Here is a 16,132-nt window from a genome sequence, read left to right as displayed (position 1 = left end):
CTTGCTGCCTGCCTATGTATTCAGCTGAAACTAGGCTGTGGGTTAAGAAGTGAGTTACGCAATGCCCACTGAAAAAGAGTGGGTATTTGGTTTATACCTGCATGTAGCCTCCACTACACCACTGGCCCTTGTGGTTTACAATGTGCGCTAGTATTACGGTTGCGTGCCTTTCAGCATCACACGATACCTGTCACACACTGTAAGGGTCTATAGGTTCACACTCACTGAAGGTCTATAGTGTTCACCACTGAGAGGTCCTATAGGTTCACCACTGTGAAGGGTCTATAGGTTCACACGCTGGAAGGTCCTATAAGAGTTCAACCACTGAAGATCTATAGGTTCAAAGCACTGGAAGGCGTCCTACTAATAGGTTCACCACTGGCATGATCTATTAAGTGTTCAACCTGAAGAAATCTATAGGTTCACCACTGAAGATCTATAGGTTCACCACTGAAGGTCTATAGTTTCACACGCTGAAGGTCTATAGGTTCAACACTGCGAAGGTCTATAGTTAGAAAAAAAAAAACACGCTGAAGGGTCTAGTAGGTTCACACACTGAAGGGTCCTATAGGTGTTCAGCCACTGAAAGGTCTATTATGGTTCACCCACCTGAAGGTCTATAGTTCCACAGCTGAGGTACTATAGGGGTCACCACTGAAGGTCTATAGGTTCACCACTGAAGGTCTATAGGTTCACCACTGAAGGTCTATAGGTTCACCACTGAAGGTCTATAGTTCACCACTGGAAGGTCTATATGTTCACACACTGAAGGTCTATAAGTTCACCACTGAAGGTATAGGTGTTCACCACTGAAGGTCTATAGGTTCACCACTGAAGGTCTATAGGTTCACCACTGAAGGTCTATAGGTTCACACACTGAAGGTCTATAGGTTTCACCCACTGAAGGTCTATAGGTTCACACACTGAAGGTCTATAGGTTCACCACTGAAGGTCTATAGGTTCACCACTGAAGGTCTATAGGTTCACCACTGAAGGTCTATAGGTTCACCACTGAAGGTCCTATAGGTTCACACACTGAAGGTCTATAGGGTTCTCCACTGAAGGTCCTATAGGTTCACACACTGAAGGTCTATAGGTCACCACTGAAGGTATATAGGTTTACCAACTGAAGGTCTATAGGTTCACCACTGAAGGTCTATAGGTTCGCCACTGAAGGTCTATAGGTTCACCACTGAAGGTCTTAGGTTCACCACTGATATAAAGGATGTTAAGATATTCATGTTCCCAGAAAGGAGTGTCTGTATTTGGCTTGGCAAAGCGGTTTTATGCGCTGACTGAATGGAAGCTGATAATTAGTTTTTTTTTACTCTGCTGGTTTCGGGAAGAAATTACGAGACCGAGTCAAGACCGCGATACTCAATATGTGGTCTCGAGACCGGTCTGGAGTACTACAACACTGGCTAAGTGACAGTGATTGATGCTCTCTGTGTTCTCAATTTATCAAGCGGTGTACGGTAACACGCTGCCACTCCATAAGAGATAAACAGCAGAAATATATATCAGAGATAAACAAAGAAGACAATAAAACATCCTATCTACAGGATTAATAGAAGAATAGGAGAGAGAGGGAGGACGAGATTGGGGAGAGGAGGAAGTAGAGAAAGATATTGAGGAGAAGGGAAAAGCAGAGAGAAAGAGAGGGACGAGAAGGGGAGGAAATGGGTAGGGAAGGGAGAGGGGGGGGGTTGGACATCAGCAAGATTGGGATGGGTATGGGGAAGCTCCGGACATTTAGGCCTTGCTTCTGACAATGCAGTCAAGCATGTGACCCAGGGTATGGTGGAGATGGGATATTACCCAGGGTATGGGGAAGATGGGATATTACCCAGGGTATGGGGAAGATGGGATGTTACCCAGGGTATGGGGAAGATGGGATATTACTCAGGGTACGGGGAAGATGGGATATTACCCAGGGTATGGGGAAGATGGGATATTACCCAGGGTATGGGGAAAATGGGATGTTACCCAGGGTATGGGGAAGATGGGATGTGACCCAGGGTATGGGGAAGATGGGATGTTACCCAGGGTATGGGGAAGATGGGATATTACCCAGGGTATGGGGAAGATGGGATGTTACCCAGGGTATGGGGAAGATGGGATGTGTCACGTTCGTTTGTAGAAACGGACCAAGGCGCAGCGAATGTTGAGTTCCACATGATTTATTAGAAAGTGAAACTAAGCAAACACAAAAACAAATAAACACTGGCGCTGTGTGGACTGGCCCTGGATGGACTGGCCCTGTGTGGACTGGCGCTGTGTGGACTGGCCCTGGATGGACTGGCCCTGTGTGGACTGGCCCTGGATGGACTGGCCCTGTGTGGACTGGCGCTGTGTGGACTGGCCCTGTGTGGACTGGCCCTGGATGGACTGGCCCTGTGTCAACTGGCCCTGGATGGACTGGCCCTGTGTGGACTGGCACTGTGTGGACTGGCACTGTGTGGACTGGCACTGTGTGGACTGGCGCTGTGTGGACTGGCGCTGGGTGGACTGGCGCTGGGTGGACTGGCGCTGGGTGGACTGGCGCTGGGTGGACTGGCCCTGGGTGGACTGGCGCTGGGTGGACTGGCGCTGGGTAGACTGGCACTGTGTGGACTGGCGCTGTGTGGACTGGCGCTGGGTGGACTGGCACTGTGTGGACTGGCGCTGGGTGGACTGGCACTGTGTGGACTGGCGCTGGGTGGACTGGCGCTGGGTGGACTGGCGCTGTGTGGACTGGCACTGGGTGGACTGGCACTGTGTGGACTGGCGCTGTGTGGACTGGCGCTGGGTGGACTGGCGCTGGGTGGACTGGCACTGTGTGGACTGGCGCTGGGTGGACTGGCGCTGGGTGGACTGGCGCTGTGTGGACTGGCGCTGGGTGGACTGGCGCTGGGTGGACTGGCGCTGGGTGGACTGGCGCTGGGTGGACTGGCGCTGGGTGCTCCGCTGTCGACAAAAAGTGTCAAAGTTCCTCACACTAATAAAGATCTGCTTTTCTTGTTTTCTTTTCATTTGCTCTTTGGTTCTCCGTACTGCACTGCCAGTCAGGTGGGCTGTTGGTCGAACTGTCCATCTTTATATATTTTTTCTAGTTCTTGTTCTTTTTTTCCACTTCCCTTGCCTGCCTCGGTGCGATCTGGTCTTCTCCCTCCAATTCCTCACAGTGCAGAGTGGATATCAGAGGACTTGGAGTGCTTTGTGAGGCAGGCAAGAGCAGGTGCTAGGCGGGATGCAATTGGCTGATTAGAAAAGGATAAAAAGACATTTCATGTCTTTCTTCCTCCTGTAAGCTGTTCTGAGAGGACGGCTCCACTCTTTTGCTCTCTCTCCCTCTCTCTCTCCCTCTCTCTCTCCCTCTCTCTCTCTCTCTCTCTCTCTCTCTCTCCACTCTCTCTCTCTCTCTCTCTCCCCCCCTCTCTCTCGCTCTCTCTCTCTCTCTCTCTCCATCTCTCAGATTTTCACTGGCTCAGAAAAGGAGAGATGACTGATGGTGTTTAGTTAATTGGAGCTGAGGCAATGGGTGGTGCCAATGAATATATCCCTAATTCCATTACCCTACCCACCCTAACCCCCACACCTGCCAAAGCACCTCCGACTAACAACATCATCTGTGATAACCTTCAGGCCTTAATCCACAAATATATCTATGTGCATTTCCAACCAAAAACTAAACAAACAGTAATCACTGTAGCATATCAACAGTAAGATCAACAGTAACCTGAACTTTACAGTAACCTAGCCAGGACCCCAAAGAGCAGAAGCAGTAGCACAGTGCTTCTGTACAGTAAGTTATTTATCCCCCTGGCTTTAACATGGGGACCCCATACTGGGCTCTCTGCCATCCAAACCATCTGGGCACACAGGCAGTAGTGCTTACCACATCTCCTCTCCTCTCCCATCTCCTTTCCCCTCTTCTCTCCTCCCAACTCTTCTCCCCTCCTCCCCTCTCACCTCCTCCCAACTCCTCTCCCCTCCTCTCCTCTCCTCCCAACTCCTCTCCCCTCCTCTCCTCTCCTCTCACCTCCTCTCCCCCCTCTCCTCTCACCTCCTCCCACCTCCCGTCCCCTCTTCTCACCTCCTCTTCTCTCCCCTACCCTCTTCTCCTTCTCTCACCTCCTCTCCCCTCCTCCCCTCTCCTCTCACCTCCTCCCAACTCCTCTCCCCTCCTCTCACCTCCTCTCCCCTCATTTCCTGTCCTCTCCTCTCCTCCCTCCCCTCCTCTCCTCCTCTCCCCTCCTCTCACCTCCTCTCCCCTCATTTCCTGTCCTCTCCTCTCACCTCCTCTTCTCTCCTCCCAACTCCTCTCCTCTCCTCCCCTCCCCTCCTCTCCTTCTCTCACCTCCTCTCCCCTCCTCCCCAGTCTCTCCCACCTCCTCCCAACTCCCCTCCCCTCACCTCCTCTCAGCTCTTCTCTCCCTTCCCCTCACCTCCTCTCCTCTCCTCCTCTCACCTCCTTTCCTCTCACCTCCTCCCACCTCCTCTTCCCTCACCTCCTCTCCTCACCTCCTCTCACCTCCCCTCCCCTCCTCTCACCTCCTTTCCTCTCACCTCCTCTCCCCTCACCTCCTCTCCCCTCCTCTCCTCCTCTCCCTCCTCTTCCCTCCGTTCACCTCCACTTATCTCCCCTCACCTCCTCTCCTCACCTCCTCTCCCCTCCTCTCCTCACCTCCTCCTACCTCCTCTCACCTCCTCTCCCCTCCTCTCCTCTCACCTCCCCTCACCTCCTCTCCCCTCACCTCCTCTCACCTCTCCCCTCGCCTCCCCTTTTCCCTCCCCTCCTCTCACCTCCTCTTCTCTCACCTCCTCCCCCCTCATCTCACATCCCTCTCCTCTCCTCTCCTCTCCTCTCCTCTCCTCTCCTCTCCTCTCCTCTCCTCTCCTAGATGTGGAGATGTGGGGCACACCGGGTGGTGTAACTAGGCCTATCTCTCTCTCTCATTCTCCAGCCCACTGCTCAGGACGCTACCCAGCAGCCCAGCTGTCAGACCATCAATAGAGAGCTATGACAACAACTGGTACATATCCAACCTCTGCCTTTGCCTCGAGTTACACACACACACACAGAGAGAGAGAGAGAGAGACAGAGAGAGTGTTGGATGGAGAGAGAGAGAGAGTGTTGGATGGAGAGAGAGAGAGAGTGTGAGTGTGAGTGTGAGTGTTGGATGGAGAGGGAGAGGAAGACAGAAAGAGAGAGAGAGAGAGAGAAAGAGAGAGAGAGAGGGAGTGTTGGATGGAGAGAGAGAGAGAGAGTGTTGGATGGAGAGAGAGAGAGAGAGAGAGAGAGTGTGAGTGTGAGTGTTGGATGGAGAGGGAGAGGAAGACAGAAAGAGAGAGAGAGAGAGAGAGAGAGAGAGAGAGAGAGAGTGTGTTGGATGGAGAGGTAGACAGAGAGAGAGAGAGAGAGAGAGAGAGAGAGAGAGAGAGAGAGAGAGAGAGAGACTATAGAGAGAGACTATAGATAGATACTATAGATAGATACTATAGATAGATAGATGGGAGAGAAAGAGGGAAAGAGAGAGAAATGGAGGGAGGGAGAGTTGCTCTGCCTCAGTTCAGGTCATCTCCCTGCAGGGAGATGCAGAGAGGCTGTGGCAGCTGGTGGCTCACCGCTCTATGAACATACACACTATGCTGCTACACACACACACACACACACACACACACACACACACACACACACACACACACACACACACACACACACACACACACACACACACACACACACACACACACGTGGACAGGCACACTCATACGCACACATTTATGACGTACTACACACACGCTAAAGCACGCACATTCTCTTCTCTCTCTGTCTGTAGACTAGACAAGACAACACACCAGGGTTGGTTGGAAAAAGTTGTTCAGAAGAGGACATTGTATTTTCATACCTTGTACTCCCTGATGAAGGCCATGCAGCTGAAAGCGTCTGACTTTTTAATCTTTGTTTCCATTGAACATGTCATACAAATAAATGCATTTTAATTCATGATATGAAGAGTGCCTTGGTCCTCCTTTCTTTGTGGTGACCTATTTACCCGTTTTACAAAAGAGGACCTTATGTCTACCAAAACCTACTATTGTGTACCTTAGCACCTTCTGTCTACCAAAACCTACTATTGTGTACCTTAGTCCCTTCTGTCTACCAAAATCTACTGTCTGCTGTACCCCTGGATGTTTAGGTCTAAAATCTGCAGTAAAGAAAAACACACACCTGTATAACTCCGATGCTGACCGGTGAACTAAAGGATAACAACACTGCTACGTCATTTTTTAAATGTGTAAAAAATGTGTAAAAAATCTAAGATTTCAAATTGGCCATTGAGGGGAAACATTTTGGAATGAGTAAAATACTGAGATACTGCTCATTTAAAAACAAGCCTTCAGTTTATTCAGAAACATCTATGATATTGTGTTATAGCGTAGCGTTACTCAAGTTATAGAACCCATGATGCACTGAAGATATATAGAATCCATGATGTACTGAAGATATAGAACCCATGATGCACTGAAGATATAGAACCCATGATGTGCTGAAGATATAGAACCCATGATGTACTGAAGTTACAGAACCCATGATGTACTGAAGATATAGAACCCATGATGTACTGAAGATATAGAACCCATGATGTACTGAAGATATAGAACCCATAATGTACTGAAGTTATAGAACCCATGATGTACTGAAGATATATATAACCCATGATGTACTGAAGATATATATAACCCATGATGTACTGAAGATATATAGAACCCATGATGTACAGAAGATATATAGAACCCACGATGTACTGAAGATATATAGAACCCATGATGTACTGAAGTTATAGATCCCATGATGTATTGAAGATATAGAACCCATGATGTACTGAAGATATATAGAACCCATGATGTACTGAATATATATACAACCCATGATGTACTGAAGATATATAGAACCCATGATGTACTGAATATATATAGAACCCATGATGTACTGAATATATATAGAACCCATGATGTACTGAAGATATATAGAACCCATGATGTACTGAAGATATATAGAACCCATGATGTACTGAATATATATAGAACCCATGATGTACTGAAGATATATAGAACCCATGATGTACTGAATATATATAGAACCCATGATGTACTGAAGATATATAGAACCCATGATGTACTGAAGATATATATAACCCATGATGTACTGAAGATATATAGAACCCATGATGTACTGAAGATATATAGAACCCACAATGTACTGAAGATATATAGAACCCATGATGTACTGAAGTTATAGATCCCATGATGTACTGAAGATATAGAACCCATGATGTACTGAAGATATATAGAACCCATGATGTACTGAATATATATAGAACCCATGATGTACTGAAGATATATAGAACCCATGATGTACTGAATATATATAGAACCCATGATGTACTGAAGATATATAGAACCCATGATGTACTGAAGATATATAGAACCCATGATGTACTGAAGATATATAGAACCCATGATGTAATGAAGTTATAGATTCCATTATGTATTGAAGATATAGAAACCATGATGTACTGAAGATATATAGAACCCATGATCTACTGAATATATATAGAACCCATGATGTACTGAAGATATATAGAACCCATGATGTACTGAAGATATATAGAACCCATATTGTACTGAAGATATATAGAACCCATGATGTACTGAAGATATATAGAACCCATGATGTACTGAAGTTATAGATCCCATGATGTACTGAAGATATAGAACCCATGATGTACTGAAGATATATAGAACCCATGATGTACTGAATATATATTAGACCCATGATGTACTGAAGATATATAGAACCCATGATGTACTGAATATATATAGAACCCATGATGTACTGAAGATATATAGAACCCATGATGTACTGAAGATATATAGAACCCACGATGTACTGAAGATATATAGAACCCATGATGTACTGAAGATATATAGAACCCATGATGTACTGAAGATATATAGAACCCATGATGTACTGAAGTTATAGATCCCATGATGTACTGAAGATATAGAACCCATGATGTACTGAAGATATATAGAACCCATGATGTACTGAAGATATATAGAACCCATGATATACTGAAGATATATAGAACCCATGATGTACTGAATATATATAGAACCCATGATGTACTGAAGATATATAGAACCCATGATGTACTGAAGATATATAGAACCCATGATGTACTGAATATATATAGAACCCATGATGTACTGAAGATATATAGAACCCATCATGTACTGAAGATATATAGAACCCATGATGTACTGAAGATATATATAACCCATGATGTACTGAAGATATATAGAACCCATGATGTACTGAAGATATATAGAACCCACGATGTACTGAAGATATATATAACCCATGATGTACTGAAGTTATAGATCCCATGATGTACTGAAGATATAGAACCCATGATGTACTGAAGATATATAGAACCCATGATGTACTGAATATATATAGAACCCATGATGTACTGAAGATATATAGAACCCATGATGTACTGAATATATATAGAACCCATGATGTACTGAAGATATATAGAACCCATGATGTACTGAAGATATATAGAACCCATGATGTACTGAAGATATATAGAACCCATGATGTACTGAAGATATATAGAACCCATGATGTACTGAAGATATATAGAACCCATGATGTACTGAAGTTATAGATCCCATGATGTACTGAAGATATAGAACCCATGATGTACTGAAGATATATAGAACCCATGATGTACTGAAGATATATAGAACCCATGATGTACTGAAGATATATAGAACCCATGATGTACTGAAGATATATAGAACCCATGATGTACTGAAGATATATAGAACCCATGATGTACTGAAGTTATAGATCCCATGATGTACTGAAGATATAGAACCCATGATGTACTGAAGATATATAGAACCCATGATGTACTTAAGATATATAGAACCCATGATGTACTGAAGATATATAGAACCCATGATGTACTGAATATATATAGAACCCATGATGTACTGAAGATATATAGAACCCATGATGTACTGAAGTTATAGAACCCATGATGTACTGAAGATATAGAACCCATGATGTACTGAAGATATAGAACCCATGATGTACTGAAGATAGAAACAACAGGTAGATACTTCAAATGTTGAAATTGGGACACACAGCCCCACACACACTCCCTCCGCCCCCCAGATTTAGGAACGGTCCTAAGAATGTAGCCTGCTGCCAGTAGTGGTGTAGAGCAGATGGGAGTGTTAAGAGGGGGATGGATGGAGGAGGGGATGGAGGGATGGAGGGAAGGAAGGTGGGAGGGAGTATATATATATATATATATATCTGTAATTTCTAACAAGCTGTGAGACTGTAATCCAGGCAGGGCCAGGTCAGCGTCACAGGACAAGACGACACAGTCTTCATCATCACACACACACACACACACACACACACACACACACACACACACACACACACACACACACACACACACACACACACACACACACACACACACACACACACACACACACACACACACACCCACCCACACACACACACACACACACACACACACACCTCCCTGCCTGAGTTCCTACTGTGGCAGCCAAGCATCCCTGCTAATTAGTACACTAGTTAATGATCCATGTCAGTCACACTCTCGAGAGGCTGAGACACTCTCTCTCTCTCTGAAACTCTCTCTTTTTCTCTGACTCTCTCTCTCTTTTTCTCTGACTCTCTCTCTCTCTCTTTTTCTCTGACTCTCTCTCTCTCTCTCTCTCTTTTTCTCTGTCTGTCTCTGACTCTCTCTCTCTCTCGCTTTTTCTCTGTCTCTGACTCTCTCTCTCTCTCTTTTTCTCTGTCTCTGACTCTCTCTAGCTCTCTTTCTTCTCTCCATCTGACTCTCTCTCTCTCTTTTTCTGTCTCTCTGACTCTTTCTCTCTCTGTTTTCTTCTCAACCTGCATACTTGTGGTACTTAGTGCTACAAAATGGTGGAGGTCTCAGAGTAGACTTGTTTGGAAGCCCTCAGTTACACGCAAGAGAGAGAGAGAGAGAAGAGAGAGAGAGATAGAGAAGGGAAGAGAGAGAGAGGGAGAGAGAGAGAGAGACAAAATTGTTCATGCAGAGCAGAATTAGGCCGATACCCGCTAATGATCAAAATCCAGAAAAGAGCTGTTAAATTCTACAACCACCTAAAAGGAAGCGATTCCCAAACCTTCCATTACAAAGCCATCACCTACAAAAAAATAAACCTGGAGAAGAGTCCCCTAAGCAAGCTGGTCCTGGGGCTCTGTTCACAAACACAAACAGACCACACAGAGCCCCAGGATAGCAACACAATTAGACCTAACCAAATCATGAGAAAACAAAAACATACTTACTTGACACATTGGAAAGGATTAACAAAAAAACCAGAGCAAAGTAGAATAATATTTGGCCCTAAACAGAGAGTACACAGTGGCAGAATACCTAACCACTGTGACTGACCCAAACTTAAGAACATTTTAGACTATGTACAGACTCAGTGAGCATAGCCTTGCTATTGAGAAAGGCTGTCGTAGGCAGACCTGGCTCTCAAGAGAAGACAGGCCTGGTGCACACTTCCCACAAAATGAGGTGGAAACTGAGCTGCATTTCCTAACCTCCTACCAAATGTATGACCATATTAGAGACACATATTTTCCTCAGATTACACAGACCCACAAAGAATTCGAAAACAAACCCGATTTTGATAAACTCCCATATCTACTGAGTGAAATACCACAGTGTGTCATCACAGCAGCAAGATTTGTGACCTGTTGCCACAAGAAAAGGTAAACCAGTGAAGAACAAACACCATTGTTTATTAATTTTCCCTTTTGCACTTTAACTATTTGCACATCCTTTACAACACTTAATTTTTATTGTTTATTTCACTTTTGCATATTATCTACTTCACTTGCTTTGGCAATGTTAACATATGTTTCCCATGCCAATAAAGCCGCTTGAATTGAATTGAGACAGAGAGAGGGATGGATACCATAATGCATTTCAAACCACATAACTACAGGAAGTAGTGTTGGTGTAGGTGACGGACATTACGGTTTGGTGTGCGGCAGTGAGGATTTGGTTGATGGATCTTCCCATTACTATTATGAAACTGGAGACATCTCCTGTGGTCCAGGAAGTTAAACACCTTAGAATGCAACTTCTTTCTCTTGCTTCTCAGATATCCATCTCTCCTTCAGCATGTTGAGATTCTCTCTCTCTCTCTCTCATTCTCTGTCACTCTCCCCTCTGTCTCTCATTCTCTCTGTCTCTCTCCCCTCTGTCTCTCTACCCCCTCTCTTACTCTCTCTCTCTCATTCTCTCTGTCGCTCTCCCCTCTGTCTTTCTCCCCCCTCTCTCTCTCTCTCTCTCTCTCTCTCTCTCTCTCTTTCTCTGTCTCTGTTTCCATCTGCCCCCCCTCTCTCTCTCATTCTCTCTGTCTCTCTCCTTGCTTTCAGACAACACACACAGGGGCGGAAATCCCGGGGGGGGGGGGGGGGGGGGGCGGGGGGGACACGACCCCCCCATCCTGGGAAAAATATGATTTGTCCCCCCCAATATATCACTGAAACATAACTATGTAATTTAAATAATATTAATAATACGCAATGAAAGCAATTGTGCTGATTATAGACACTTAATAGCGCGTTTTTAAGTTTCAAAAGATTGCGACCCCCCCACCCTTTGCCTCACAATGTTTTGATCCACTGCCAGTTCCTTAGTTGGCAAGGTAACAGAGGGGTCGTATCTACTGTCTGAAAGGCACTCAATGAACGTAACTGAAGTGAGGTTAATCCAGTCAATCGCGCACACACACTAGCTGAATATGCAGAGCTAGCGTGCAAATATAGAACCCATGATGTACTGTAATATTAACTATTAAGCTAGCTAGTACCTATTCCATTTATGTGGCCTCTTCAAAGATGGAATCTTTGCTATTGTCAATTTATTCCAAGATCAGCATGCAGATTATGTAAGTTAGTGCTTCAAAGTCCCTGCGATTAGGTTAGCGATAAACTGAAGTCCAAACTGAATAGAACTACACTCTCTTCTACCATTGTCTTAAATATATTTAATGGTCTCGTTGCAAAAGCTAAATTGTCGCAAGGGAACTTTTATTTATTTATTTATTTTATTTCACCTTTATTTAACCCGGGTAGCAAAGATTATAGCAAACACCACTGAAACGGAATTGGTGCTCGCTAGCTTTGCAAATTCAGCTATTGTTGGAAGCCAGCCAATATGAAACAAACTATTAAAATTACAAAAGGTTGCAGCATATGTTGTGTAAATGGTGAACTCATACAGCTGTCAACTCTTGTCATTTTAATCCGTTTCACATTTGCTAGCTACCTTTTAGATCGAAGCCCAAATAGAATGATAAAAGATAAGATGATAGAAGTCCATCTCCTACTGTAAATAACCTACACACTGTGTGTGTGTGTAGCCAGCCAGCCAGCCAGGTAGAAAAATGGCAGAAAAATAAAAGACGGACATCAGAGTATTTTTCAAAACACCAAAACACATAGTAAGAACCCTAGTAGCCTAATATCTCAAAGACTAGTTGATAAAATGTTCATAAGAAAGAAATGAAATTCTAATGGAAATGTTTCACAATGATGTCATTAGGCAGAGCAGGCAACAGATGGCACACAGACAGCAGAGTTGGGGACAGATATGCAGGGACAGACTGGCAGAGACAGGGAGTCTCAGGTAAGTTTGTTGAGTCTTTGTTTGGCAACATTATGAAAGGTTCTCAATTTTTTTGACTTGTAAAACAGGAACATAATTGGAAAATGCCATGGATACCCCCACTCTCAACTTAAACTGGTGACTGAACTAAGATTTGTTAAAGGCAATGGTATTGCTGTTGTGATTAGTTGTGTAGTTTTGGGTACCGGTAGTTAGGAGTACGGCAAACACCTTATTTCTTTGGTTCCTCAATATACATTTACCATATTACAATGTAGGCTATGTGTTACAGCACTACCTTTGGTGTCCCCCTCAGGAATTGCTCTTGAGAAAATTTTATGTAATTGTCCCCTCCAAAGTTGATATCAGATTTTCGCCCCTGAACACACAGTGTCTTTATTCCTGTCTTCCTTTACCTTGAACCCAGGCGGGGATCTGTCCCTTGATCTGGCACTAAGCAAATCTGCAATAATAAAAGCATTACAGGGTTGAGTAGGAAATAACACTGAATCATATTAAATATGGGAGATCCACTCCCCTTTCTCCTTTTTTACCTTCTTCCTGTTTTCTGTTGCTTAGGAGAGAGACAGAGACAGACAGACAGAGAGAGAGAAAGAGTGAGAGAGCGAGAAAGAGAGAGCGAGAGAGAGAGCGAGAGAGAAAGAGAGAGAGAAAGAGTGAGAAAGAGAACGCGAGAGAGAGCGTGAGAGAGCGAGAGAAAGTGAGAAAGAGAGAGAGAAAGAGTGAGAGAGAGAGAGAGTGAGAGAGAGTGAGAGAGGGGAGCAGAGGGAGAGAAGAAGAGAAAGAAGGAGAGAGAGAGGGAGTGAGAGGAGAAGAGGTTTGTCCTTGGACCGACAGAGGGAGGGAGTGGCATGACTTGATCTCCTGTGATAATGAACAAGTTGAGAGCAGGTAGAGACCAGGGTTAGCATTCTGTGGAGCTCCTCACTGTATATATATTTCATGGACTTGACTTTTAGATGTAGACATGTGGCTCCATACAGGCTCTCACCTTTTTTCATTTTGGGATGTGTTTAATGTTTTTATTTGTATTTCCTTTGATCAATTCCTCCCTCCCTCCCTCCCTCCCTCCCTCCCTCCCTCCCTCCCTCCCTCCCTCCCTCCCTCTATCCCGCCCACTTCCATCCCTCCCTCCCTCCTCCCTCCATCCCTCCCTCCCTCCCTCCTCCCTCATCCCTCCCTTCCTTCCTTCCTCCCTCCATCCCTCTTCCCTCCCTCATCCCCTCCCTCCTCTCTCCATCCCGCCCCCCTCCATCCCTGCCAACCCCCTCCCTTTATTAAATGAATCCATGATTAAACTGCATTTTCTGTTTTCAGAGACTTTTTATGGAGAGAATGGAACACTGTTAGTAAAACAATCAGAGTTTGGTTCTTTCTCCATCCACCACTCTGCAGGTGAGAAGACCTGTCCAAAGGAGGTGTTATTCACAAACCATAGCTGGAGACCTCTGGACAGGACAGGATGACAGGATGTATATACACAATAGTCTAGCGTTTCCAAAACTCAGTCCAGGGGACTCCAAGGGGTGGACATTTAGTTTTCCCCCCTGGCACTACACATCTGATTCAAATAATCAACTCATCAAGCTTTCATTATTTGAATCAGCTGTGTAGTGCTGGGGCAACAACCAAAACGTGCACCCCTTGGAGTCCCCAGGACTGAGTTTGGGAAACGCATCAATAGTCAATTGTTAATTTATCCTGAGAAGTCTTACTGATGATAACTCTGTCATGTACTGTCGTACGATGGTGCAAATACCACCCTGAAATCCCGATTAAAATACCACCTTGAAATCCTGATTAAAATACCACCCTGAAATCCCAATTAAAATACCACCTTGAAATCCTGATTAAAATATCACCCTGAAATCCTGATTAAAATACCACCCTGAAATCCTGATTAAAATATTAAAACACCACTTACATACAACATTACGTACCAGAGGTGTTAATTTGAAGCATTACAACTCATGACAGTCATGAGCTACTCTAGCCCCTATCCTCTCTCCTCTCCTCCCTCTCTCCTCTGTCTCTCTCTCTCCTCCTCTGTCTCTCTCTCCTCTCCTCCTCTCCTCTTCTCCTCCCTCTCCTTCCCTCTCCTCTCTCTCTCCTCCTCTGTCTCTCTCTCTCCTCTCCTCCTCTCCTCTCTCCTCCTCTCTTCTCTCCCTCTCTCTCTCCTCTCCTCCCTCTCCTCCCCTCTCTCTCCTCCTCTGTCTCTCTCTCTCCTCTCCTCCTCTCTCCGCCCCTCTCCTCCTCTCTCCTCCCCTCTCCCCTCTCTCTCCTCCTCTGTCTCTCTCCTTTCCTCCTCTCCTCCTCTCTCTCTCCTCTCCTCCTCTCTCCTCCCCTCTCCTCTCTCGTCCCTCTTCTCCCCTCTCCTCTCTCTCTCCTCCTCTGTCTCTCTCTCTCCTCTCCTCTCCTCCTCTCCTCTCTTCATCGCTCTCCTCTCTCTCTCCTCTCCTCTTTTCTCTCTCTCTCTCTCTCCTCTCTCTCTCCTCCCTAGACACAGTCATTTAGCACCTTGTAACGGGGGACATTGTCTTCCATAAGCCCTGTGCTACTGTAGCCTTGTATACAGTCATTTCTCATCACAGCGGTCCCAGAGTGGTGATGGTGCTGGTGCTTATGGAAGAGATCATCACCACTCATTGCCCCCCCCGCCCCCCCCCCAGTGGCGCTCAGTGCCGTTAATGATGAGGGAGGACAATTCATTTTTTTCCATGAGTATGGCCTTATTTCTATTACAGCATGTTGGATGACTGTCATTCATATTCCATTCACCCAGTTCAATGTAACAGCGATAGGTTTAGGCTACTACATGATACTGGAATTTTCCCTGTACCCATCATGAGGTTGCTACAACCTAGCCTATGAACGAAAGTTTACAACGTAAGTGCACACTGTTCGAGATAACATTTTTAGATGACAGACAGTGACACATGGACAGACAGTGACACATTCAATACCGCCTTCCACACTCTTGCCAGCATCTAGCTGATATAGGGTGCAATCAATAATACAACAGTCGCAAACGAGAGTTTCTATTGGACAAAATAAGGTATTTTCATCCCTGTTTCGTTTGCTTCCGTTTAAGAAACGTTTTTCAACAGAATCGGCGTAATGAATACACCCCTGATCACACGTAAACACAGTTCACTTTCATAGCAGCCACGTTGTATTCCTTCTTGCATCTATGCACTCTACTCCTCTCACCTTTTCCCTTCGTTTTTGGACTTCAATGCACAACACATCTGCTGTATGTGACCAGGTGAAAAAACCTTTCCAAGCCAAACCATATCATAACCACTACATACAGCCTACATCGTTTTCCCCATATTAGCTAAAGTAACGTC

The sequence above is a fragment of the Salmo trutta genome, chromosome 14 (genome assembly GCF_901001165.1).
Source record: "Salmo trutta chromosome 14, fSalTru1.1, whole genome shotgun sequence".
In the NCBI taxonomy this organism is placed as follows: Eukaryota; Metazoa; Chordata; class Actinopteri; order Salmoniformes; family Salmonidae; genus Salmo; species Salmo trutta.
The sequence above is the reverse complement of the archived record's forward strand: the minus strand, read 5'-3'. Positions refer to the sequence as shown.